Source organism: Petromyzon marinus, chromosome 1 (assembly GCF_048934315.1).
Source record: "Petromyzon marinus isolate PM22_M1 ecotype Great Lakes invasive population chromosome 1, UKy_Petmar_22M1.pri1.0, whole genome shotgun sequence".
Lineage (NCBI taxonomy): Eukaryota > Metazoa > Chordata > Hyperoartia > Petromyzontiformes > Petromyzontidae > Petromyzon > Petromyzon marinus.
In genome coordinates this window covers 28,001,951-28,029,390 of record NC_133667.1, presented here as the reverse complement: position 1 = coordinate 28,029,390, position 27,440 = coordinate 28,001,951, and positions in this window count along the sequence as shown.

Sequence of the window (27,440 nt, the reverse complement as noted above, 5' to 3'; positions counted from 1 at the left end):
TTTATTATGGGTTTGTTTCTTTAAGTTACATGCCTAATGCTTGTTTTTGTTACAAATAACTTGCATTTTTATTTTTGGTTGTTTAAATCGGCCTATTTGTGTATGCAAAGAATGAATAATGCACTGTGTGTAATTGGATATTTCTCTCTGCTGTTAATTATACATGTATCATGCAGTAGCTAGTGGGGTCATTTGTATTAGCTATGCGCCGGTAATGATAATTAATAATAAATAACAAAATAAAATAACAAGTCTACCCATTCAAAGTGTTTCTGCTCAAAAGGCTCCTTGAATACAGATAATAATGGGCACACTCGCTCTTTAGTTATCATTAGAGAGCTGTGTGTAAAACAGCTTTCTCACTTTGTTCCTTTCCTAGAAACAATAATTATAATTATTGTAGTAGGATTACAGAATTACGGATTTCATTTTTTCATGAATATGGAATCACTGAGATTACCATAAAGATGTACCAGCCAGTAGCACATCTAGTCTGTTGTAACATTCTTAAAACTTTATTAAGGCTTCAAAAAAGACAAGTCCACTTAGTGAGTGCAATATAGCTTTAATTGTTCTTTAAAGAGAATTGCAATAACATTTGAATATTAGTGTAAATTATTCAGGACTTGTTGTTTGACAGGTTATGACGGGGGTTGTTTTTGGTTATCACGAGCTCCGAAATAAATCAAAGGGTAATGCTAGGGCTTGTATAGCTGTTAGTAAAGAAGAGTGACCTGAAAAATGTATGAGGGTTGAGGGTCAGGTATGTCGCTCTAGTGCAGCGAATGGGACATGGGGCTAGTGTGTCCCAGGCCGTGAGGGGGACATGAACTATTCATGAAGCAGCTTCCAAATTGTGCCAAACCACTGAAAGAAATATCTGCGATGTGCGGTGTGCAGATACAATTCTAAGAGGTACCGCGTATGAAACGCATTGCTTCTTAAACCAAACACTGGCGGCCCGGTGAGATCAATGCTAATTGGGTTAAGGTTTTCCATCAATCTGTTCCAGCAACTGCATAGGGCCCTTTATTTGCATGCTACATTTCTCTAACAAGTCACATCTGCTGCAACCGTGATTGAATCTGAAAGTAGACTACGGTGGTGACCCAGTTATGTCAGTGTGGAGGAAGTATGGTAATAGCCAAAGTATAGGCTTTACCCCTCTGCAATATTAAAGGGGGCTTTTAATCATGTTTTTCAATTTGCCTTTGCTGCAATCATTATATTTCCTGTATATTTTCTTCAAATGGTTGTTGTGATTTCTATTGCACTTTCTTAATAATCATTGTCCTCTTTGAATTTGATATCAGTCATATAAATGTGGATAAGGCAGGCTCAGACACCGGCGCCTTTAATGTCATCCAGATGTTATTCATGTTCTGCTTCTTTATAGTCAAGGCATGTCGCAGATATCTCTCTGGATGATTTAGTAAATCAATTCATTTTTATTTTGCTTCCCTACAATAGGAGGTCCAACTGGAAAATAGAGGCAGTTTGATTTGCATTTCTGGTTCATTTGTGTTTATAATGGGAGGGCATTTAGCATAATGGCTCTGCCAGCTCCCAGTGGATCTACGCATAATGGACATCAAGACAATAGCTGTAAATGGAATTTTGGCAATAACAAATGCTTAATGAAACATGATTTGTGACTTAGATGAGGCAGAAAATTAATAAAGAAGACGAATGCACTTAGCAAGCGATTACCGTTTCGTGCAAACTGCTGGGGGAAAAAAAACCCAACAACCCACATGAACGTTTGTACATTCCAAAAATTGCATTTTAAAGTAATTTCGGGGCAATATAGACACACAAACATTATACCTTTCCGGATGCTACATTCTTATGGTGATAAGTCAGCCAGCAGCATGGGGTAAGTGATGGCACACACAAATTGACATTCACATAATTTCCAGCTACCACCCCCACCTCCCCCCATCTTGACTTCATTTTCCCCTTGGGGTAATGAATGTAATTATCTCAAAACGAGAGAGATATTGCGGTCAAATGTTTTGAAAAGTGAGGACATTTTAATTAACAGTGAATACAATTTGCATACATTAGCAAGACACATCAACAACATTAATGTATGGAAGAAAAATAAATATAAATCTTCCGGACACTGTTAGTCATGCCGTAATCATTTTGAGAAATACAAGGGTGGCTAAATATATTCAGAAACTAAATGTTTATTACGGAAAAAAACGGCAATGCTGCAGACGTACACGCAACGTGCTGCTGAACATGCCCCATAGCTGCAGCTCATATCACGCAAAGCGTAGCTTCCTCCATCATAACGTATTGCATATAATTCTCCCATGATGTAGACGATCCTGCCAGCAAGACACAGACGATGCACATAAGGTCACGCAGAGGTCATTGTTGCAATGTTTGACTGCAGAGGGCATGCGGCAGACAGCATGTAGAGGCACAGGCTGCTGTCATCTTATGAGTAGTGTAGCCAAACAAGGATTGCAGAAATATCCTCTGTGATGCCCATCAATACCAACAGGACAGGGATGAACGCTGTTTGCAATTGCACTGTATCAATATCCCGCTTCTAGGAAACTGTCACAACCATAGGAATTAGCTTTAGCCCTGTGGATAAAGTAATCTATGACGATTTGTAATTCCAGAGGGTCACTACCGAGTCATTCTCAAGGCAATTTATTTTGAATTTGAAAAAAACACGTGTTTGCACGTGAGAAATGCCTCCCAATGCTACCCACAAGCACCCAAGTCAAATCATAACACTTTCATCTCCTCCACAGAAGCAATGAATGCCTTTGTGGACACTGATTCAGGTAAGAAAATTGCCTTCAGAGAGCTGTCCAGCATAACGTCTTACAGAGGAGATATGAGTTGGTTTTAAAATATATGTATAAAAATACAGATTAGTCTACATATGGGGATAAATGTCTCTGGAAGTAAGTAGATTAAGGTGCATTAATAAAAGCCATGCATAAAAAAACAGGTCTTTAAAAAATGTTTTAAATTATTCAACACATTTATTAAACAACCTTTATACATGACTTGTTTGAAAATTGTGGATAACATTACTATACAAATCAATAGCAGCTTAAAATGCACGTTTATTGAACTGCAATTTCTAAGACGCCTATATTAAAAAAATAACAATAGTAATAACTGCGTTAATACGTTCATTATATTTCTTAACGAAATGGATACATACTCAAGAATTGAACACGTGATACAGACAGATATGAATGTCATAAAATTAGTTTAAATAAAACAAAACTGCATAAGCCTTTTCTGTACCACACTGCGTAAAAGGCATGCGGAGGTGTTTCAAACAACACAAAAAATTTGATTTTTAGTGAAAGCGTCCCAGCAGAATAACACCGGATTGTTGATGTTTTTGTTAATTGTGTAAAGTCACTGCACATATTTATATTGTGGGATTATGATACAAAGACAAATTAACACGATCCCTATAACCGCTTTCCAGATTATTTTATCGATGACACAAAAATGTCCAAGCATCATATTAAGTGTTTATGCATACATTTGGGAGAGAGAAACGAAACACAATTACAGCTCACAACAAGAAATACACCCGGCAAACATTTTTTCAAAGCCTCTATAATTACAGCTATTGTGTTCCCCAAGGGCTTCAAACGAGACACCTGCATATGTGACATCACAGGTTTTTTTAAAAAGCAGGTATTGCAAATTGCACAAATGACCTATGAACAACAAGACAGCCAGCCTTTCAATGGCGACAGCTAATAATCACTGCAAGACTGCACGATCGTGTCAACATGCCACAGGCAATAAGAAATACAGGCATGAGATGTTTATAATGCTTTAGTTAACTCTACAAATAATGTGTGATTTCCATAAATAACAACATGAAAACAGTTCTAGCTTCATTTACACACATTACATGCACATCACCTGAGCAGATACAGGAATTATCGAGAGAGCACGTGAGAGCCAATTGAGATAAAAATTTAAAGGGGCAGCGCTGCAATTGCTTACTCAGTCCACTGTTTGGCAGAAGGCCCCTCACTACTAGGAACTCCGAATATTTTGGCCTTCTATTCCACACCGGGTAGACGTATCGGAAGAGGGATGCTGCGGTGGCTAGATGTTAACTACCTAGCCTGGTATGCAGGAGGCCGTGGGTTCGATCCTCAACCCTGTATATTTGGAGTTTGCATGTGCTCTCCGTGGTGGCATGGATTTTTCTCCGGTTTTCCCCTCCACATTTAGAATAATGCATTCAGAGTATTTGGCTGCAATACTGCGATACATGTCCACATGATGACAAGCCACTTCGTGGGGATATCATTTTTGGCCAGGTCGCTCCTGAAAAATAGCTACATAGCTCAGTGGGCTATACCTGGTCAAATAAAAATAATTTAGTTTAGGTGGCAGTACACACACATCACCCCACCACACGCCATCTGTTGATCAACTAACTGTGCTGTACCCATTTACAGTGCTGGATGGACAGATGCGCGGTGGGGATGGGGGTGGGATGAATAAACTCGACCATCACCGGTGATCTCTGGATACAGCGCCTAATGCTAGATCACTCCTTAAGAGTCAATAAATAAAATATATACCAATTTGTTAAAATGTAACAGTGGTCGTTGACCCATGGAGACATCGACTTGACATGTGGGATGTTTTATGGGCCACAAACCATTGCCATTGCAACTGCATGAGAGTATCAGTGTATGAACGTAGCCCATCGACAGCATGTATGCTGCATGGAGCCGCGTGTATGTTAAGTTGAGTCGTGATGAATGCCCACTATATCGTGTATGACTGCACCGTTGACATCACTCTGACTTGTTGCAATCAGTAAGGCTTTGTGATCTTTTGATCTGGAGGTGAAAAGGTGGACAGCTGTCACGCCACACTGTCATTGATTAACACTCTATTAGCCTTGTCATTTTTTTTCCTTCTGAAAATCGCTACACTTTCCCATTGTAAGAAAACAGCATCAAAGGTGACTGGTGAGGCGTATTATTGGACTATGCAGTGACATTTGTTTATAACAATCCCGCGTGAATAAAAATAGAAATACTAAACAATTGCAGTTTGTAGTGTGTCATGGTTCAAAATGTATGGAACTAATGGCAAGTATTCAATATAGTTATCTTACAAACTATAAACATAAGTGAGCGTGTCTCGTATCTTTCCCTTGACAGAGTATCCAGTGAGACAAGAGCAATACATTATGCACTTCTTTTTGAAAAGTTCTGCATTTAGTTATCTTAAATTAATGAATTCTAAACCTAATTAATGAATATTTTTTCATGGCATGAGGTTAGGATAACATTTTATTTAGCAAAAAATAATAATTCACAGCCCTTTAAAAATCTACTGCTGGATGAAGGCCTCCTGACGCTATATTCTTCATAGAAGTTGAGTGACCATACTTCACCACGCTGGTGAAGAGAAAGTGGCCATTATAATATTTCACTCACGGCTGATGCTAACTATGGATGGGAATCAAACTCAGGTCCCTGGGTTTGTAACACATTGTGCTAACCACGGCACCACTGCTTCACTCTTAGAAATAATAGCCGAAGTTAATACAGGAGATGGATTTAAATGTTGGGTTTGGGTTACAGAGAACATTAAGAGATTGTAACGTACTAGTGGGCTATGTTGTACACTTGATTTGATGTTATACTCAATCGCAGGGGTGTAACAATTATTTCTGTTCATGATACATGGAACTTCTGCGATTCAGGGTCACAATTCACCTAAAAAATTGTTTTTTACATCATAGTGGCTATAGCGGCCTCTAGTGGCTAGTGGGTGGTCACATTAACCCATTGCACGTAACACACATGAATCCAAAAACATATTTAAACATGACATATAATCCACGCATTGTGAGCTCGAGAACAATCAGTATTTCTCGATGGGGCATTTGTACACCGACTGAATAGTTAGGGGCAGTGTTTGTTTAGGGATACTGTTTGAGAATGAGCACGGTTCTGTCTTATCACTGGGGCGTAGGCTCCGGGCGAGGTAGGGTTTTTCCTATCACTCTTAGGGGGGGCAAAGGCACAGGAAGGACCAAGAATTCTTGTTATGGTCCAACGTCCATGGCAACAATGAAATACAAACATACAATCATCTGGGTTACTAATGGCACACCGCACAAGGATTTATGAATATAAAAAAAAATGAATAGGTTTTACCCTTTCTGGCAATGAAACAGGTGTTAAGATGTTCAAACACCAAATAGAAACCTTTGGCAAGGAATGAAGTTCGCATTAATCACACGTACTTGTGGTGAACATGCAAAAAAAGGTCCCATTTTGTTTCTGAATAGAGTTACGTTTCCATTTACATAACACGGACGCACAATAAGTAACGCATACAGTGCGTGTGAATAATTTATTTTAAGGACCGATGTTCTATCCGTCTAATGGTGTGCCACTGTTTGTTTGAGGAGGCAGTTCAACTTTGCAGTACAGTAGTAACAATGCCACCTCCCCCAAAACAATAACCGCATCGCGTTTCGCGTGAGCAATGCCACAGGCAGTTGTCACGAGGTCTTCTTTTCCAGGTGAGTGCCCTAAGCTGGGATTAAGTTCAACCCCAGACCTGTCTGGGGTTGAACTTTGGAAAAAAAATATTTCTGCCTTTAACTTTTTTTCTTTGAAATAATACAAAGTGTCTATATATATACACTTAAAACGTACATAAACATATACTGAAGCAATTTAATTATACAAACGTTAAAGCCCTGCTTATATATATTCTTTCTCTAAAAAATACATTATTGCATGTATCGGAAGCATTAAGTCTTTAAATATTACGTTACAAGTATTACAATGTATATCACTCGTGGTATTTTAATCAATGTGGATGGGTTTGGGTTTTCAGTTGACAGATGTTCTCTCTCTCGTCATCTGGCAATGGGACCCTGTTGGGTGGCTTCCTGGCTAGTCAACAACAGCATCTCCCAGAGAGGGCTCCATTCTCTAACAATTCCGGCTTAGGGAGGATATGGGATGTGTTTAAGCCATCGTTGCCACCTTGTGCGCAAACATTCTAATAACTTCCGGCAACTAAGAGTGCACCTAAATTCACACTTAACTGCTTTGTCCCATAATAAGAGACACTTGTGTCCAATAATTGTTTTCCAATAATTTAGAATTTGCAACATGCACAGATGTCATTCACTCTGAAGACAGAGAATGACTCAATAGCATGGGGAAATCTACAGACTGGCTGGAAGACGGCCAAAACAGGCCCAACAATTGCCCAAGCTCTGTGGTCCTATTTTGAGATGTTTAGCTACTTTACAAATACGTGTTCATTTGGGTGCGCTGAAAAATATGCAAGTGAAGTGCAGTGTTAAATATGTAAGAAATATATGGTAAATGTTCGCGTTATCACACGTTCTCTCACATTTCCATTTCGCACTTCTTGCTGCCACGCGAGAACTTACTTTTTCTTTGTCACCAGGACGTTGCATATCTTGAACTTTGGATGGGAATTAGAAGTTTAAAATGTAAATTTACCCCACAACTACTGAGGTAGCAAACAAGCACCGCCGATGACCCGTACGTATATCAGATAGGGTAGCCTCTCTGCACGTCAGCTCCCGAGCTTATTGTTCATCTTTTTTTCTTTCCAAATGCAGTTCCACATCCTCGAATCCTTGAACTCGTATTTGTCTGTGCAGAGTGTCACACAGCTGGGAGGGGAAACAGCTGTTTCCATACAGTACTAAGCTGTGTCATATTTTCCTGTCCCCGCCCTTTCCTCGCCCTGTTTACAGGAAGCTGTTAGACATGATGCAACACCCACACTCGAAGGGATACCTAGCATGTTTGGGTGACTTGAAATTCGAAAAGGAAACATGCATTTCATATACCGCATGTAAAAAAGGCGACTGAGTAGGCCACAGAACTGAAGCTCGTGCCAGAACACTCAGCTAGAACAATTGAGATTTTGGGATTTAAAAAAAATTAAACTTTTACTTCAATTGCAGTGAATTGATGGTCGGTATCAAGCTTTGGCATCAATGACTGTGCAAAGTAAATGAAACAAATAATTGGACTGAGTTAATCCTAAAAAAAAATACCACTGGCTAAATGTGCATGTATTTAGCGGAACATGTGTCGTCACACAGCGAACCACTCTTAACACTGGGATGAGGGAGCATTGTTGGGTAACAGAGGCCGATTAAAGTGACTGCAGAAGTAGTTCTGTCATGTCATCTTTTGGAGCCATTCTCTGACATCATGCGATACCCCGATGACTGAAGGAGTTCCGGAAGGCCAATAAATGTGTCTGACCGCATGACTCGGATAACAATTTGTGATCTAATGTGTGGTGAAGTAAACAAATATTTTGAATGCACACAATGTAAAGTAATGCATATTAATTTACGTGTGTAACTTCGCTCAGCATTTTATGTCATTCGACATGTTTACATAACATTTGTGAATAAATGGAATATGTTTTATTATTTTAACAGATGACATACGAATAAGAGCAACCATATATAGGGACAGATATTCCAAACTACCATTGTGGTTATATTCTTAGCTCTTTCGGATAAAGTCACGTTGAAGGGAAACAATAAAATAATAAAATATATATAAAACAATTCACTGCAATTAAATTTTATTGTTTTATATATATTTTATTATTTTATTGTTTCCCTTCAACGGGACTTTACCGAAAGAGCTAAGAATATGAATTACTGCAATCACGAAAGCTTTAAATCAAAATTTTACCATTGTGGTTAATTGTTTTTAATACAAAAAATTTGGCTACGAGACGAGTTACCACTTTGTGGAGAGATCAACAGTGGTTGCCTTATGAACAGATTCGTCCCTGCCATAGGAACGTGACATTTCCACCACTGGCTCAGGGCTGTAAACAGTAAATAGAAACCACGTTGTTTATGGGCACTTAATGTTCTACATTTGAGAATGATGTCGCAAAGTATGTTGTGTCCACTTCACAACAATAGATGACACACTTTAACAATTCCCTGCAGAAATCACCATGCGGTTGCAGGAGTCAAACCATTTAATTTGTGCAAACTGGCTCAGTGGGTGATGCACTAACTGCTACAGTACATTATTCAGTCGCATAAATATTTAACAAAAATGTAGGCTCTAATTTCCCATTAACTACTTTGAATATATTATATACATATTTTTCGAATGAAAGAGCAAATTATTTTTTTTAAAACCGTAAACTAATTGCTGAATCTCAATTATGAAATGCGCTTGTCAAATTTTGGGGGGTGTATGGGGACGTTTTTTTTTGAGGCCGAAACAAAAGGTGTAACAACATGTGACAAACGCATGACCTCATCCTACGCGGGCTCCTTTTTCTGCTCCAGTGACATCATCCCTGCAACGCCTCGTTAATGTTAATCCTGCTGTGTGCTCATTCCCTAATGGCAGCAGGCAATTAGCAACAAGCCTACAGGAGGGAACTCGTCGGGACAACACTGCGTGTCAAAGAGCGAAGGCAGAAAAGGGGCAAGGAGGTGACCACCCAACCACTGTGCCGCATTGACAGGGGGGTCACAAAACCACAGTGCACCTTCCACGCAAACAGCCAGCCAGCCCTTTCAGGTGTTAAAAATGTGACGTGCGTGCCCCCTCCCCCCCCACCCCCACCATGCTTTATTTTTCCTCCTCCCAAACGTTTTATCGACGTAAGACATTGGACTCTCAATTTGTGTGTGGGGGTTACGTAAGCAATATCCCCGGCGATATTATTTGAATCGATGCATTGGCAGAAAATACTGCAAAGGTGCTAGCATAAAATCCATTCAGATTGTCTTTGAGGAATGAGGACGTATTAATCTTAGTCACTTTGGTAACATCTGTATAAATGTAGCTAAGAGTGAGCCCATGGAGTTATATAAAACATATAGAGGTAAGAGTGCAGCCTCACAATTACTTTCTCATGTCACTTGTGAGCAGAAGGGCCTCCAGCAGATGGAACTCAATAGAACCTCCCTATATAGAGGGTGTTTGGCCTACTCTTCCACACTACCCAGGCATCTTGGTGAGAGGTGGGAGTACCCACACTTAATACCACCACATGCAACCTGCCAATCAACTGTGTTGTACTCTAGATTTGAAGTTTTCGTGACTGCAAGGATCCATACTCTTTGGTTTTTTCGGTAAAGTCACGTAGGTGAAAAAATAAAATAAAAAGAAGTAAATTAAATCACGACGTTTCCATTGCAACACAAACAATCATCATCAGGTGTGAAAACCACAGCAAGAGTTTATATTACTCAAGTGGGAGAGAAGCCAGGGTTAAGGAGGTTATATAAGTCAGAGAAGGGTGGGGGGGGGGGGGCTACAATTGTGTTGTACCCATTTATATCTGGGGAGATGGAACCGTACCAGTGACCTCTACATTGCAAGTCCTGTGTGATCACCATGAGACCAAAGCAGCATCCTTGAAGTCATAAAGGCGCCACAGAGGTGAGATGTTAACTACCTTGCCTTGTATATGGAGTTTGCATGTTCTCCCCATGGTTGCATGTATTTTTCTCCAGGTTCTCCGGTTTTTCCCTCCACATTTCCACGTGCTAAGCCACTTTGTTGAGCTATCACTTGTGGCCACGTCTCTTCTGAAAAAGAGCTATGTAGCTCAGTGGGCCTAACACGGTAAAATCAACATAGTTTAGTAGTTTGGTTTATATAAGTGAAATTTGAACATCTCACAAAGCCATTTGAAAGCAGCTAATCCACCCCTCCCCCCCCAATTGCACAACAGCTATGCTATTAACAAATTGTCATGTGAGCATCACGTGCAAATTGGGTTTAACAGTGACTGAATTTATTTTCATTTTAGAAACGATTTCCAACCTTTCCGTAAGAAAAAAAAAACCTTATCATGAACCGTGCGATGACTTGATAACAGAACTGAATAATAATAAAGACCAAACTTGCTGCCATTTCTTCAACATGAATTTTGAATAGTGCTAACGTGGGATTCTGTGTTTGCAAAATGACATTTACATCATGAGTGTTCTTTTTTTTAAAGTTCCTCCTCCTCATCCTTTAGTGACAGCAGTACAGCTTCATTTACACTCTTTTACTCGCATAACAATAACAACAAAGAGCAAGTCAATGCACTTTACAAGTCTATAAACCACCTATAGCACTATACAAAAGTATACGCCTCAGCCTAATGGACAACCGTATGAATGCTATTGTATATATATGTGCGGCGAACACACAATGCACCTGTGAAATGATTCCAACTCATTCAAGGTTTTGGGCAAAAAAATAACTGTGCCTTGCCATGTTTTAAGCCTTTATTGTCAACCAGTCAATTTGGTTTCTGATATCAACTATTTCAAACTATAGCACTCCCATCTTTAGTGTTAGACTGACAGTCTAAATGTGTATAAAATATTCCGTATTGTCGCTTCACAGTGGTATTATCAAGGCCGGTGCTCACTTGCCATACACATTTCACTTTAACATGCAAATTCTTCTTCTGCTTTTCCTTGGATAACTGTGAAGGTAGCAAGCAATAAGTACATTTAATTACATGTACACATCTGGACGATGTGAGGTGCAAGCATGTCAAAGTGCCAATCTGTGGTTCAAAGGCAGTATTTGGCTTGGTAAAGTTCACGGTGAGAAAAGGCGAATATTCTTGGCAGATCGTATTGTAATTTTGAGATATAAATACTTAATGTGGAGCACCTGGCTTATATGCAGCGCTTAAGCTGTGCACTTGCAGCCAGACTTCTAAGTAGGGCTAATGACCTTTGTTAAGATTCATATACCAAGCAAGATGCACTGAATTAGAATGACTAAAGAGGCCAGCAAGTATAAACTCCTTTTGAGAAAATAAAAACGACTGTCATAACATAATCATGTTCTTGGTTCTTTCGGTAAAGTCACGTAGAAGGGAAACAATAAAAGAATAAAAATATAAAACAATACAATTCTCACGACGTTTCGACTGCAATACAAGAAATCATCATCAGGTGTGAAAACCACAAACAAGCAAATTTGAAAAAAGTGGCGTTTTTTAACGTTAGCACCACGGAGAGCGATTTGGCAGTTATTCAGATGGACGAGTCCATCTATGTTCGGAAAAGAGGAGGGAGACGAAAATAATGGATGCGGTCTGAAAGCCACCTTAAGCGTGAACAATCAATTAAGACCCGAAATGGTTTATCGCATCCTTCCAATGATTTCTTAACTAGAATTCATCTTCTCGTTGGAAATTGTCTCTGTGTTTGTATATGTGGATCGCCTCATGAACGAATATCTCATGGTAGCCAGATGGCTTGCAAAGAACCTCTGTCTTGGAGAAGTCAATGTCATGTGAAACTATTGAATTATAACAGTGATCTGCCACGGCCGAGGTGTTGGTACTACCGTGTTTTAGGTCTGCTTTGCGTTCACGAATGCGGTCCGAGACATGTCGTTTGGTTTCTCCAATGTAACTACTACCACAGAGGCAACTTAGTTTGTAGACACCAGGGTACTGTATGTCCGGAATCACATCTTTCACAGATGGAACCAGATCACGGATTTTATGTAATATGTTGAATCGGACCTGGATCTTATGTTATTCAAATGTTCTTGCTGTGGTTTTCACACCTGATGATGATTGCTTGTGTTGCAGTCGAAACTTCGTGAGAATATGATTGTTTTATATTTTTATTAGTTTATTATTTCCCTTCTACGTGACTTTACCGAAAGAACCAAGAATATGAATCCCTGCAGTTACGAAAGCTTTAAATCAAAACATAAACGTGATTAATCTTTACATACAAAATTTGAGATTGTGCTGCTGTATATGTGTGTGTGTTTGCGGGTTGTGCCTACGCGTTGTTAGGCTTGGCATCATGTCCAATTTTTTTTTCTCCACGTGCCGGTGGCTTCTTCATGAGCTGAATTGTGCATTTGTCCAGTGGCTGGCAGAAGTGAAACGTCTGACACAGTGCCAAACAACACGTGGCGCAATTCGAAAATGCATCAAAGAGAAAGAGTTTTCCTTTGGCTATTATGAGCCTAGTTGCATTGCTTGCACATCCCTCTCTCCAGGTGTGGAGAGATTCCGTAGAGGGTATTTTAAAATTAAGCGCATGCATTCTGTTGTGTTCCTTTAAAAAATATTGGTTGCACCTGCTGTGGGAAATATGCCAACAGCCTCCAGATCACTTTGACCCTGATAAAGGAGTCCACTTAACCCACTGTGAGGTGACACGGAGAAAATATGTGCTATGTTAATAAATTTACTGCGATCTTCTGTGCATACGTTTCACAGCGACCGATTGAAACACATTCATATTGTTTTTACGAAGGAAGGCCTGGCTACTCGATGCGCTTTGTTTTTCATATAATTTCGTTGAACATATCTGATTTGGAATTTGGTCCACGAGATCGCCTATGCTTAAAAAATGCTGTCTTTGCCTTTAATGTCCACTTTACAGAAAACGAAAAAGCTTTGGTAATACCTTGCAAGGATTATCAGGCCGATGCACAAATTGAATGGTCAGTTTCACAGAAAGTTAGCTTACATGGCTACCTTACAATCATGATGATGATCATCATCATCATCAGCCATGGTCATTCCACTGCTGAATGAAGGCATCTCCAAGCCACTGCTACCTTATGATCCCGCGATGTAAAAATCCACCAGACACCTGCACACAAACCGATTTAATCGCTCCCCTTCTCCTCCGTGGATGTCCTCTCGGACACGTTCCATTCATTAGTTGTCTTAAAATATGACTGCTTATTCTACAGTGTTCCCACTTTGTTATCGCCTGTCAAAAATCTGGATATGTAATCACAATATTAAAGATGATGGGGTTTTTTTATTTAATGGAATTCTAAACATGACAAAGACACAATGTCCTCAACAAATTGCATTATTTTATGAAATAATTAAATCACGTACAGTTTTAATACATAATCCATTTAATAACGGATACAATTTATATATGCACATTAAAGACAATCTCATGGAGGATCAGTAACTGGATTTCTCTTGAGGCCATGATTGGATGACTGAATGATGGATTGAACGATTGAATGCATCATACTAATAATATTGTGCTCATTTGGGGAAATGTCAGCACACCCTTAACATTTTACCAGCTTTTATTTTAGAGCATTAAAAGACAGATTGGGCTATGAATCATTTTAATTACTTTGTTGCTTGTATTTGCGACAGGTAAAATAAAAATGAATGTAAGACATCAGTCATTGTCAGTGGACACAGCTCTGCTTTTCAAAGTGACGAGACCAGCGTGTAATCACTATTAGATTAATTTCGTCTTTATTCTTGTTTTTATTAACAATTTCAACTGCAGAGCCATAAAATCTGTCACCATATTGAGAGGGCTGCATTCCCTGGAGTAGACATAATGGTCATCAAAGAGAGTGCAATCATGGGAATCATGCATTAATATGCTGTTTTATAAAATTGTACTTGAAGAGGATGTTTTATTGAATTCTACTTTGCAGTAATCTGGAATTTAGAAAATGTTATATTTTTGTACAATATTCTTTTTTCAAATGCCGTATTTTTTAGCATGAGTTTAGCTGCTTTAAAAATAAATGTACACATAAAGAGTCGCTATATAAAGCCGATGAGCACTTACATACCTGCAATAATACTAAATTTAAAATTGCCATGGCATGAAAAAAAAGATTAATTGCACACATACCACACTTATTAAAATAGTGGCACAATTAGAAGATGATATGGCTCAAAGCCTCATTTAGAAAGAACCTAATTAGAAACAAGTGCTATGATGAATGTGCAATGGAGCAAGTTAAGAAATTTGCGGACGATACCATTTATCATAAGGAGATAATAGATCCATGGGCCATTGTTAGCTGTGAGATGTTGCTGATGTATCTCCCGTGGGCTTGACGTTTAGGGGTGGGCCTGGGGGGGGGGTCGTGCGCCCGCGGGGCGTGCAGACTGAGGAGTGTTAGCGTGATTGGGGAGATGCGCGCCGGTATTACAGCCGATAACAGGGCAGCAGACGCCACATCATCAATCTTACTCCTGCTGATGGCACAGAATCTCTGGCGTTGCCTCCTGGACACTGGGGGAGGGGGGATGTGTAGAAAGGGGGAGAGGGAGGCTCAGACGTGGGGGCGGTTGGAGGGAGCGGCTGGCTGACACGCTTTCCATTCTATCACAAATTCACAATGGATTCGTCGCTTACCCTTTTGCTGAGTGAAAATGCGCAGAGCCCACACTGCTCTGTGCTGATAAGTGTTCAAGAAGCGGCTATTAAGCCAATTGGGTGCCTTTACCAAATATATTGAAGTGACAGTTCACTTCACGGAAACAAATTGCATTCGGAGGGCTTGGCTTGTTGGATGCAAATTGCACTTTTCGCATGCAAAAAAATCAGTCACGATTTTTTTTTTTGGAAAATTCACAAGTGCACGTAGTCTCATTTTTCAGAGAAAAAAAAATTTGGTTATTGGTTCGGTTCAGACAAGCAATTTGCCGGTATGAATAGAACCCCCTAACTTTTCGCAAGATAAAATTGTCATTGGCCATAGCTTTTGTTCGAGGCTGTTGCATTATCCAAGAATACATTATATATATTTTTGCTGCATTTCCTCAAATAAAAAACGATAAAATATACTTACAATTATACAGTTTTGTTCACGTGGAATTCATTTTCTCATGCGTTATTGGTAACCTGATATTTTTTGACCACTGTAAAAGGCAACGTTGGTTAAAGTGATTATCGAAATTAGTTAGGCAAACTGGAAGAAATCCTTCAATAGTAAAACAGAATTTCACCCCCCAAACCCCCAAAGAATATTAATCATCCCATACAACTTATTATAATTTTAATTAGAAACATTTTCATGCAAAAGGGAGGGCATGGTGAAAAACCGTGCGATTTTTCACTCAGATTAAACAGCAATTAGTCAAAACGAGCAGTCATATTAGCTACTGTCATCCAGGAAAGAACCACAAAGTGCCATTGAGCCAAGGCTAACATTTACCTCTCGATTATTATTGTACGGCTTACGGCGCTGTGTGCACACAATGCGCAGAAAGAGGGAGATGCTGTGGCATGCCACCGATGCTGATGATGCGGCTTGATGCACCTTTTTATCTGCATTGGCTGTACAAAGAGCACCGGAACAGATTAATGATACTTTAAGTGGGACAGGTAAATTAATGAGTAATACATTGCCAATGGGTGGGGAATTTTTCAGGCAGTCAAGGCGGCCCTTTGAGATTGTACGGCTTGAAAGCATCGCAACTGTGACTATGTGATGAACGTTTACATTTCAAACTTTGTGATGCAATGCATTGTTTAAAGTACGTTACCATAGACAACGAAAAAAACTAAAGAAAGATAATGTTTAAAGCTGCCCTCCTTTTCAGAGTAAAGAGACGTAACAGACATGAAGCTAGAGAGCAAGGCAAAATTGCAGTTTTCAAGCATTAATGTTTATGGGTGCATATGTATCTGTATTTTACTGCAGCGAGTATTTGCATATCTTTTTAATCACAAACATATGCAAAGAAGTTGTTATTACATTGAAAAGGACTGAATGTTTCAAACTTTTCTATACCTGTAAGTACTAAACATAGATTCATTCTTTAGTATGATGTCCTATTTCCTGATGACGACCACTTGCGATCGAAACGTCGTGCTTTTTGTTTTTATTTATATTTTTCTTTTTATTATTTTTATTCACTTTATTTTTTTATTTTTTCGATCTACGTGACTTTACCGAAAGAACCAAAGAATATGATGTCCTATGTATTGGTCCACGTACTCAGAGCTTCTTCAAGAAATTAAGAAGTTGAAGAAGTTCCCAGCATGTGGACCAAAACGTCCGACAATGCGCCCGAACAACCCGACAACGCATCAGACAGCTCTGTAGTACAACGGTAGTAATGCGTAATTATTAATTAATTCCATGTATATTTAATGGCACATTACAAATTTGATAACATGCAAAATTACTTCCCCCATTTTTTTTTATCCCTAGGGCAATGCCCTCGGGCACCACCACGTCTCTCGCAGCAGAGACCTCAGTGGCTGAGGCTAAGAGCTGACATTTACCCCCTCCACAAAGCTGGATTTTAACCTTGATTTCCACGGGAAGAAAAATGGCACGGCCCGTGGTCACTACGATGAACAGTTTTCAACCGCAGTGCAATGGGATTATCAAACGAAAACCACATCTGGCGGAGAATAAAATGATATTTTTTACGGGGTGGGGGGCGCCCTTACTCGGTATCATTTTCATGTTGACACAGATGCAAGGTGCGGCGTATGGATGCAGACAAAACGGAACCGATCGGCGCGGCCCGATGTCACCTTCCAGTGACGGGGTTAACTGTATAACACAATGGACATTCCATCCTGATTTCATGCTGTAAAGCAGACTCGGCCCCCAAGCCGAGCGGTCACATTAATCATAGCTCGCTCTCATAAAAAAAAGAGTGCATTTTTATTATCCTGAGCTCAGGGTCTGTGAATGTGGACAGTGATGTATTGCAATTGCATGCCTAAATCTGATACAACCAGCCTTTGGAATACCGGTATCTGGTGGAGTTTTTTTTTATATATACATTTTTTCGTAATATGCTATCAATGTACGATGGCTCAGTGTTGTGTCCGTAATACAAGATTCCATTAGTGGCAGTTCAGCGGTTTGCACCTCTGGAAGATATCCCCCCATAAGTGAATTGCAAGCCACTACAATATTTCACACAGCTACAAAGGGCAAGCTCAGAGGAGATTGACTTTGCAGCCCTTTATTATTCAGCAAGACAAATGCGACTGGGCCTGAAATAAAACACTTTACCGTTTATTCCAAAGTAACTGATGCAATTTGGGTAATGTATTGTCCTGTTTGTCTCATCCGCGGCAAAAGACCATTGCGGCGGTGCAATTGAAACATGCACGTATATTTATGCGGTGCACATTCCTCAATATAATGAGGTGCAATGTCCCATGCACAGATGCGTTACGAGTGATACATGTGCAGGAGAATTGCTGAGTGCCTTTGTCGCAGGTCTAAGATGAATTAATGCCCACTGGCCATGGCTCTCCATGCTATGTGCTCATGATACAAAGACTAATCATCGCAGTCAGCTACTCTGATGTCCACCAAACCACAGAACAAAACAAAGCCGCCACGCAGCATTGCTTGGGATGTTTCGCCCATGTACTCTCTTCGTGTCCATGGTAAGGTTTCTTTAGTTTTGTGCTGTTGGAGTCTGTGGAATGTATACACTGAATATTATGAATCCTAAACATGCTCTGATGCGAATCAGAATCTTTATTCACCATGGAGAAATTCGCGTGACTTTGTAACTTGCAGTGATGCACACTTCTTTCCTCAAATGTGTTAGACAAGTTATTATTATTAATCGTGTGCTCGAGCCTTAGAGGGTGTGCACACTGGCTGTCTGCTTGACGCATCTCACTCTCAGCACTTCCCGAGCATCACTGTAGCTGCCGCATGGCAAACTCTCCTCTTTTTCTGATATTTTGTCACCATGAAATATTCTTAATTCCCAATTTTGTAACAAACAAAAACTACGTGAGATTAAAATTTCCGAATGTCGCAACCAGCGGTCAAGAGCTTACATTGAGATTAAGATCCAGTTTAAAAAAAATATATATACATAAGTACCCTGTTCAAATATATAACTATCTCCTGGCAGGATTAAACTAAAATAATGTGTATATAACTTTCCCTCTGAGAATGTATACAATCCAATTATCTGTGGCATTGAGCAAATACAAGTGCTAAACGCTAAAATAATTTACTGCTCTTTGTCAAGTCACTACTGGATGAAAACCTCCCCACGCCACGTCGCTTATGAGAGATGTTTGACCATACTTCACTCTACTGGCCTAACGAGGGCGAGCGAAGGTGGGGGAGACCAGCACTGTTCACGTATTACTCACGACTGACGTTAGCCGAGTAGCTGGAAATTGAACCCTGAATCTTCAGGTGCATAGTGCAGAGTATGTTGAACTTCTTTCGCACCGTACATAGACAACCCGTGCTAATCGGAGGCGCGGGGGAAGGACACCGAACTAAACGCAAAAAAAAGTGTGCAGACACGTGACTGCGCCACCATTCCACATGCGAAACTTTACACAATTTAGATAAGCACACGAGTGTACAATGAATAATAATTGTCAGGCGTGGTGTCTCTATTCAACCTAGCAATGTGGCATTGCTCCATCTCCATTGCCAGTCCTGAGCCAGTGTTGGATATTCAGTGTTCCCGTGGCAGAGGCTCAATCTGTTCTAAAGTGTTACATTTTGTTTATATCCACCAAGAACGTGCAACTTTATAATTGAGTCAAATGTTCTAACCTCAAAGCCACCAGGCCAGCTTTAATAACAACATTTCATATATCTCACGAAGCCTCCCGAAGTCTCGCGAGTATATGTTTTGTTTACACAATGGTTCCGCTTAGGATGCTAAGTCAATCCCCTGTTGAGAATGTTGCACTTAATGGGATATTGGAGTACCTGGAGAAGGCCCGGAGAAAAACCAACGTGGAAATGTTGATTTTCAACTTGTCTTTGAGACTTGTGAAACGTGATGCGACATTGAATTATTTCAAGCGGTTACATATGCTGCTTACTACACGCCCCTGATTTGGGGCGTGTAAGCAAAGGGCCCAGTGTGATTCATGCATACAGTGAGGGAAAAAAGTATTTGATCCCCTGCTGATTTTGTACGTTTGCCCACTGACAAAGAAATGATCAGTCTATAATTTTAATGGTAGGTTTATTTGAACAGTGAGAGACAGAATAACAACAACAAAATCCAGAAAAACGCATGTCAAAAATGTTATTAATTGATTTGCATTTTAATGAGGGAAAGACCCCTCTGCAAAACATGACTTAGTACTTGGTGGCAAAACCCTTGTTGGCAATCACAGAGGTCAGACGTTTCTTGTAGTTGGCCACCAGGTTTGCACACATCTCAGGAGGGATTTTGTCCCACTCCTCTTTGCAGATCTTCTCCAAGTCATTAAGGTTTCGAGGCTGACGTTTGGCAACTCGAAACTTCAGCTCCCTCCACACATTTTCTATGGGTTTAATGTCTGGAGACTGGCTAGGCCACTCCAGGACCTTAATGTGCTTCTTCTTGAGCCACTCCTTTGTTGCCTTGGCCGTGTGTTTTGGGTCATTGTCATGCTGGAATACCCATCCACGACCCATTTTCAATTCCCTGGCTGAGGGAAGGAGGTTCTCACCGAAGATTTGACGGTACATGGCCCCGTCCATTGTCCCTTTGATGCGGTGAAGTTGTCCTGTCCCCTTAGCAGAAAAACACCCCCAAAGCATAATGTTTCCACCTCCATGTTTGACGGTGGGGATGGTGTTCTTGGGGTCATAGGCTGCATTCCTCCTCCTCCAAACACGGCGAGTTGAGTTGATGCCAAAGAGCTCCATTTTGGTCTCATCTGACCACAACACTTTCACCCAGTTGTCCTCTGAATCATTCAGATGTTCATTGGCAAACTTCAGACGGGCATGTATATGTGCTTTCTGAGCAGGGGGACCTTGCGGGCGCTGCAGGATTTCAGTCCTTCACGGCGTAGTGTGTTACCAATTGTTTTCTTGGTGACGATGGTCCCAGCTGCCTTGAGATCATTTGACAAGATCCTCCCGTGTAGTTCTGGGCTGATTCCTCACCGTTCTCATGATCATTGCAACTCCACGAGGTGAGATCTTGCATGGAGCCCCAGGCCGAGGGAGATTGACAGTTATTTTGTGTTTCTTCCATTTGCGAATAATCGCACCAACTGTTGTCACCTTCTCACCAAGCTGCTTGGCAATTGTCTTGTAGCCCATTCCAGCCTTATGTAGGTCTACAATCTTGTCCCTGACATCCTTGGAAATCTCTTTGGTCTTGGCCATGGTAGAGAGTTTGGAATCTGATTGATTGATTGCTTCTGTGGACAGGTGTCTTTTATACAGATAACAATCTGAGATTAGGAGCACTCCCTTTAAGAGTGTGCTCCTAATCTCAGCTCGTTACCTGTATAAAAGACACTTGGGAGCCAGAAATCTTTCTGATTGAGAGGGGGTCAAATACTTATTTCCCTCATTAAAATGCAAATCAATTTATAACATTTTTGACATGCGTTTTTCTGGATTTTGTTGTTGTTATTCTGTCTCTCACTGTTCAAATAAACCTACCATTAAAATTATAGACTGATCATTTCTTTGTCATTGAGCAAACGTACAAAATCAGCAGGGGATCAAATACTTTTTTTCCCTCACTGTAGGTCTAAAGCAGAAAGTAAACGTGATTTTATTTTCAATTTAAACGCTGTCATATTTGGTGTTTTTGCTATCTAATTGATTGATGCACAAATAAACTAAGAATTATGCAAAACACATGTATGCCATCCGACGTTTTGAAAAATGCATTATCGGATAATAGGCATTGCGGCTATAAAATATACCCAGAAATCAAAAAGCTCAGCCCTCAGATGTACCACGATAATTAGCATTAGCTGCCGTGGCTTGGCTACTTAGCAGTCTGCTCTCACTTGATTCGACTACCATCTCAGGGTGTCATCTGAGGACACACTGGCATGCATTCAACTGGCAGCTCTCCAAAGCAGCAGGAGTCGGCTTTGTGGCCCTGGAGATCTTTAATGCAGCAAAGTAGAGCCCTGACAAAGGACCGAGCTTTACAGATGCATTTGAGCTAAGCTTCAGCTGCACGGCCAGGACTCAATAGATGGCAGCAACACAACATTGTCTCCGGAGGTGACTTGATGGGTACGATTGAGGCTGGGAGGTTAGAATGAAATGTATCTTGCTGGTCTCCATCAGGAAAGGTAGCGTGTCCTGGTGCTCTCACCACCATCACGTGTTTTCACTGAAAGCCCCGAGGTGTAATATAAATGAAAAAAAATCACGCTTTACTCTCATTGCGGCATAATTTTAAAGTCATATGAGATGCATGACCACTCATTGGTGTGATATAAAATGACAAGATCAATAGCAATATAGTGCTGGCAGTCATTTTTTCGGTGAGAGTTTACACAATGTTTTGAGAAGACTTGGTATAAGGTATAACGGTACTGGTGTACCTTTTGGTGTTAACATTTAGCGTGCGGGAGATCTTTGTTATTTCAATCTCCTGGCACAGAATTTGAAACATAGGGGCAACTTAAAAAAGCATGATTTTAGAAAAAGAAAATCTAAGAAACGTTGGAAAATGGTAGATTTTAGTCATACACAAGTAAGTCCGTAAATAAATACGTTATATGGAACTTTTGAAACCACTTATTACAATCCAATACCCTTTTCGTAATGCAGTATGGTAAGAGGATCATTTACATTTTTGCTCCTTGAATTCTCAAATGTGCTCCGGACAAAATGAGTGCAGAATGCACATTAACCCACCATAACTGGGTCACCCATTAAAAAAATAACATAATGACAATCTCTGAATAATTCATGATAGTAAAAGTAATAAAAAAAGATACACACATCATAACATTTTATACCAGAGTATTTCGCAATTGTGCGATTCCTTAACATTTCAAAATCACAGCATATGCACCTGACTGTTTGGGGCACAGTGCCAGAAAATAATCACAGACTTTCTTTCAAAAAAACTAAAACGCTTTACCTCGGCTTCAAAGAAAAGCCATTTAGAGAATTTGCCTGCATTGTAGTTGCGTGCACAGAAACAACAATAAAGGAAAAAAAAGAATACCATAACTCCCCGCCCCCCCCCTCCATGCCTCCTCCTTGCACCCGCCGATATCCCCATATCAACCTCATGCAGATAAACGCACGGGGCACTCATTTTCACAGGTTTTTTTTTCTTTCCAGGAGCTACGGAGACATGGTGGCAAGGAGAAAGAGGTTGTTTGGAGAGGGAGAGAAAGGGCGAGGGATTAAATACTGTACCACACGCTCAATTTGTCTGATTGGTCACGGCCCAGCCACACATCAGAGGGCCAAAAATTCACAGCTGCCGTAAATTGCAGCCTGGGGAGGGGGTCAGAGGGCGCACGCCGAGAGTGGTGGCTTCTCCGACTCCTCCCGAGCCCAGATCAGAAAAAGCCATTAGCTGGGGTCGTGTGGTGCTCGAGGCTCAGTCCCGAAAGCCCTTGCGGACTCTACACTACTTATGCACCAGTGACCATCTCGAAGGTCACTTCCGTGTGTGCTGTATGCGCGATAAGTTTTCTTACTTAATAATTAAATTTTTATCTACACATATAATTGTACGCATTTTTTGTTTACAGCTCAAACGCTTCCATGGTGTTATTTATATACATGCTCCATGGGTCTATAGTTTAGTAGTTAGCAAACTGCATTTGCGACCCAGTTTCCGGTTTGGTTCCATCTCTTGGAATGGAAGTTGGAATATTGGCCGAATTTCTTAAATCACCCCCCTCCCCCAAGCTACCGCTGTCCACCAATGGGTACACCAAAGTTAGTCAACTGGCCGCTCGCGTGCGGTGACGTAAAGTGTAGCTGCTCTCACCTCTTCTAAGACGTTGTCTGAGCAGCGTGAAATTGCGGGGCTGCACCTTTGCCTTCGACTTTTTACATGCGTCCATTATTTTACGTGAAATCCCAGAAGCAGATCGAGATGAACGTGTTCAGCGTACCCCCAGTGTGGTCTATCTCGCCAGCACTGGGTGATATTGCGGTCAACTTAGATGAAAGGCCGATCCTCATTATCGGATTCAACTATTCACATGCAATAACCCACGTTGTTTTCCAAAAGAGGGAGTTCGCCTAAGGTTCACCCACTGATGGACTCCTTCATTAGATGAGACAAATGCCATTCGAGGTCGTCGAATCGTACCAAATATGAGCCACAAAGTGTTGGTTGACGAAGTCAACGGTTGGGAAAATTGGTGGTGCTGATCCATTGCAAATGCAAACCCAATTGATTTGACTACGGACATATTTTCGCACCAGCACGATGGTGATGATCTCCGAGCATGAAGGTCACCATCTAAAACCCAAACCGTGCACCCACCATCTTTGGTCCTTTCGGTAAAGTCACGTAGAACGGGAATAAAATAATAAATTGATAAAATAAAATAACACGATAAAAATTCTCACGACGTTTCGGCCACAGGTGAAGGGACGAGACTGTCTCGAGGACAGAGCTGTCCTCGAGACGGTCTCATCCATTCACCTGATGAAGGCCAAATGTGTTGTGGCCGAAACGTCGTGAGAATTTTATTGTGTTATTTACTTTATTAACTTATTATTTTATTCTCATTCTACGTGATTTTACCGAGAAAAAAAAACAAAGAAGATGAATCCTTGCAGTCACGAAAGCTTTTAATCTTGCACCCAACCGCTTGCTCGAGTCAGGTCATTGTGGCGCCGTGAAAGGGGCTGAAATTTCGGCATGCTTCCTCATCCGTATGTTGAATGGTAAACATTTCCATGGCAGAAGCAGTCCCACACTTGGCAATCGTCGTCATAATCACCATCAACATCGTTGGCCGTAATCAATCTGCGGCCAGACGAAGGACTCCAAAAGCTGTCACCATCTCTCGTGAAACTGTCACTGAAACAATTCGCTCAGCACCCGCAAAAGAGATTATGCCATCGCTCCATATCATCGGGTAACGTCTGCTTGGATGTGTTATATTCCTTGGCTGCCGCTCAGTTATAATTCTAGACCGTTGGTCATCATCCTTTCTCTCATCCAAGTGTTCCTCTGTCCCTGAGTGAAATCCCAAGCGTACATCTCCCCACGCTTCTTTGCACAATTTTTATATTTTGTAACTTTTTTTTGTTTGTTAATGACCGTGTTTCTGAACCACATGACAAAGCAGATCGCATGCACTGATTGCAAACGTGCCTCTTGAGGCGCGTCAGTACATTACTATTAATAATCAAGTTCAGCTTTTTTAATCAATATGCCAATTATAGCAATTTCATGGCTTAGCATTACCGTACTCTTCACAGAATAAAATACACTTCCCCCCCCCCCTCCCTGTATTTTAAAGTGTGCTTTATAAATCAGTAGGTGTTTGCGTGTGTGTGACCGTATATGTATAATTTTACAAACACCGGACACGATTTTGGGAGCACAACTTAATATCCGGAGCGATCTCTAATCCAAGACAATACGAGTCGTACTCCCATCACATTTTTTGTTGCAATGCCTCAGTTAAATGAACAAACTCGGCGTTGTGCGCGCGCCGCACACCACAAGCTCTGCGGCTTGCGAAAAAAAAAGGAGACCTCAAACTTAGCATTGCAGAGCAAGGGGGGGGGGGGGAGATGTGCAAAGAGCCCTTGAGAGGGCCCTGTTCTCTGTTCTCTCCATCTCACAAAAAAGGGGTTCATGAATGAGCGTTTATCATAAGCACGTGTGCAGCAAGTGCTACATCTGAAAGGAAGCACTTTGCGCGCACGTGAATGCTCAGAGACAGCAGATCGCACCCCACCCGTGCACAGCTCAACAGCGCGCGATGGTTGCACTGCATTGGCGTGTCCTCTACGCAGTACCCATGATGCAATTGAAAGCTTTCGTGATTTGCAAGGATTCACCTTCTTTGGTTCTTTCGGTAAAGTTACGTAGAATGAGAATAAAATAATAAAATAACACAATAAAATTCTCACGACGTTTAGGCCACAACACAAGTGGCCTTCTTCAGGTGAAAGGAACAAACCTGTCGGGACGACAGAGCTACAATCTTTGTTCCTTTCACCTGAAGAAGGCGAACTTGTGTTGTGGCCGAAACGTCGTGAGAATTTTATTGTTTTATTTTATTATTTTATACTCATTCTACGTGACTTTACCGAAAGAACCAAAGAAGATGAACCATAATGCATTCACAGCCCTCTCAGTGCGCTGCTGGATGAAGGTCTCTTTTCCACGCCGTGTCGGTAACAACAACAACAATAGTTTATAATCATAAAGCAATTTGTAACGAACTTTGTGAAACGGATGAATCGTTAAATTTTTATTTAAAGCTTTCGTGACTGCAGGGATTCATATTCTTGGTTCTTTCGGTAAAGTCACCACGTAGAAGGGAAACAATAAAATAATAAAAATATAAAACAATAAAATTCTCACGACGTTTCGACTGCAACACAAGCAATCATCATCAGGTGTGACAATTTCGCATTTTCTTGTTGTGGTTTTCACATCTGATGATGATTGCTTGTGTTGCAGTCGAAACGTCGTGATAATTGTATTGTTTTACATTTTTATTATTTTATTGTTTCCCTTCTAGGTGGTGATTTTACCGAAAGAACCAAGAAAACGGATGAATCGTTGTTCGTTCGCGGACTTGGAGGCGCAAAGCACTGGCTCATAGTGTGCCTTCAGCCGACTCATGGGGGTTATTTGACCATACTTCGCCATGCTCGTCAGTGTGGGTTTGTTAAGGCTAATGGGAGGGATGGGGAGGGGGTTGGGATATCGCTCGTCGGGCATCAAACTCGGGTAGCTGCGCGTTCATAAAGCGGCGCCCTGACCCGCCGAGCTCCGCCCGCTTCACCCCGTCCGTCGTGCTACGGAGTTTATACATTTTACAGAACGGCGGCCGATGCATAGAAAGTTTTTTTTGCTTCATGGAGTGCACGATGAAGTGGTGCTTGGGAGCAGGCATGACTTGCAGGTAGCGATGTAAGTGCTTCATCGTGGCCGATGGTGACGGTGATGACGGTTTGAAGCGGTGTCTTGACAACTCGCACTCGATGCCGTATGCAAAAGTGGTTAATCACAATTAGATTCCTTCCTTCGTTCATCCATAGCTTGACTAATAAGGGCTGAAACGCACAAAGGGTGTGGAGCACGAATCCAATCAACACCCTTTCACCGGCGTTTTATATTTATAGAGAGAGCTGGCACTGAACATGCCGTGGTGCAGTGTTCATATTCACGCTTCGCAGTCATTTGCAAGGCAATGAAAATGATAGGAACAACAAAACAAGAAGGGCACTTTTGCTGTATAATACTGCTATTACTACGACTGCTGCTGCTACTACTCCTACCACGACCATTTATTTGAGATGAAAAACCCAAGAAGTATTGACGAAGCTTTTCATAAATAGAGTGCATTTAAAAAGATAGAAGTGCCGGAGTGAAACAATTCCGGACAATGTTTCATGGCGATGCGCTATCATAACGCACCTCCGACTAGCACGGTTTGGCTGCGTACGGTGCGAAAGAAGTTCAACATGCAGCACATGCCAACGCCACCCTAAGTCCGCAAGGTCAGAACCGTATCTCAGGTGCACGCCCGTGAAAAGCTTTCCATTCAACATTTATGACAACAGCAATTTGTAGGGGCTATCGATGACCTTTAAAATTAAAACGCTCAGTTGCCTTAGCAGCGCATTATCCCCATTGATAAAAAAAACCCACGTTACTCATATTTAACCTGCACCACCGTTGACGTTTAATTAATCTTCAGAAAATGGTGG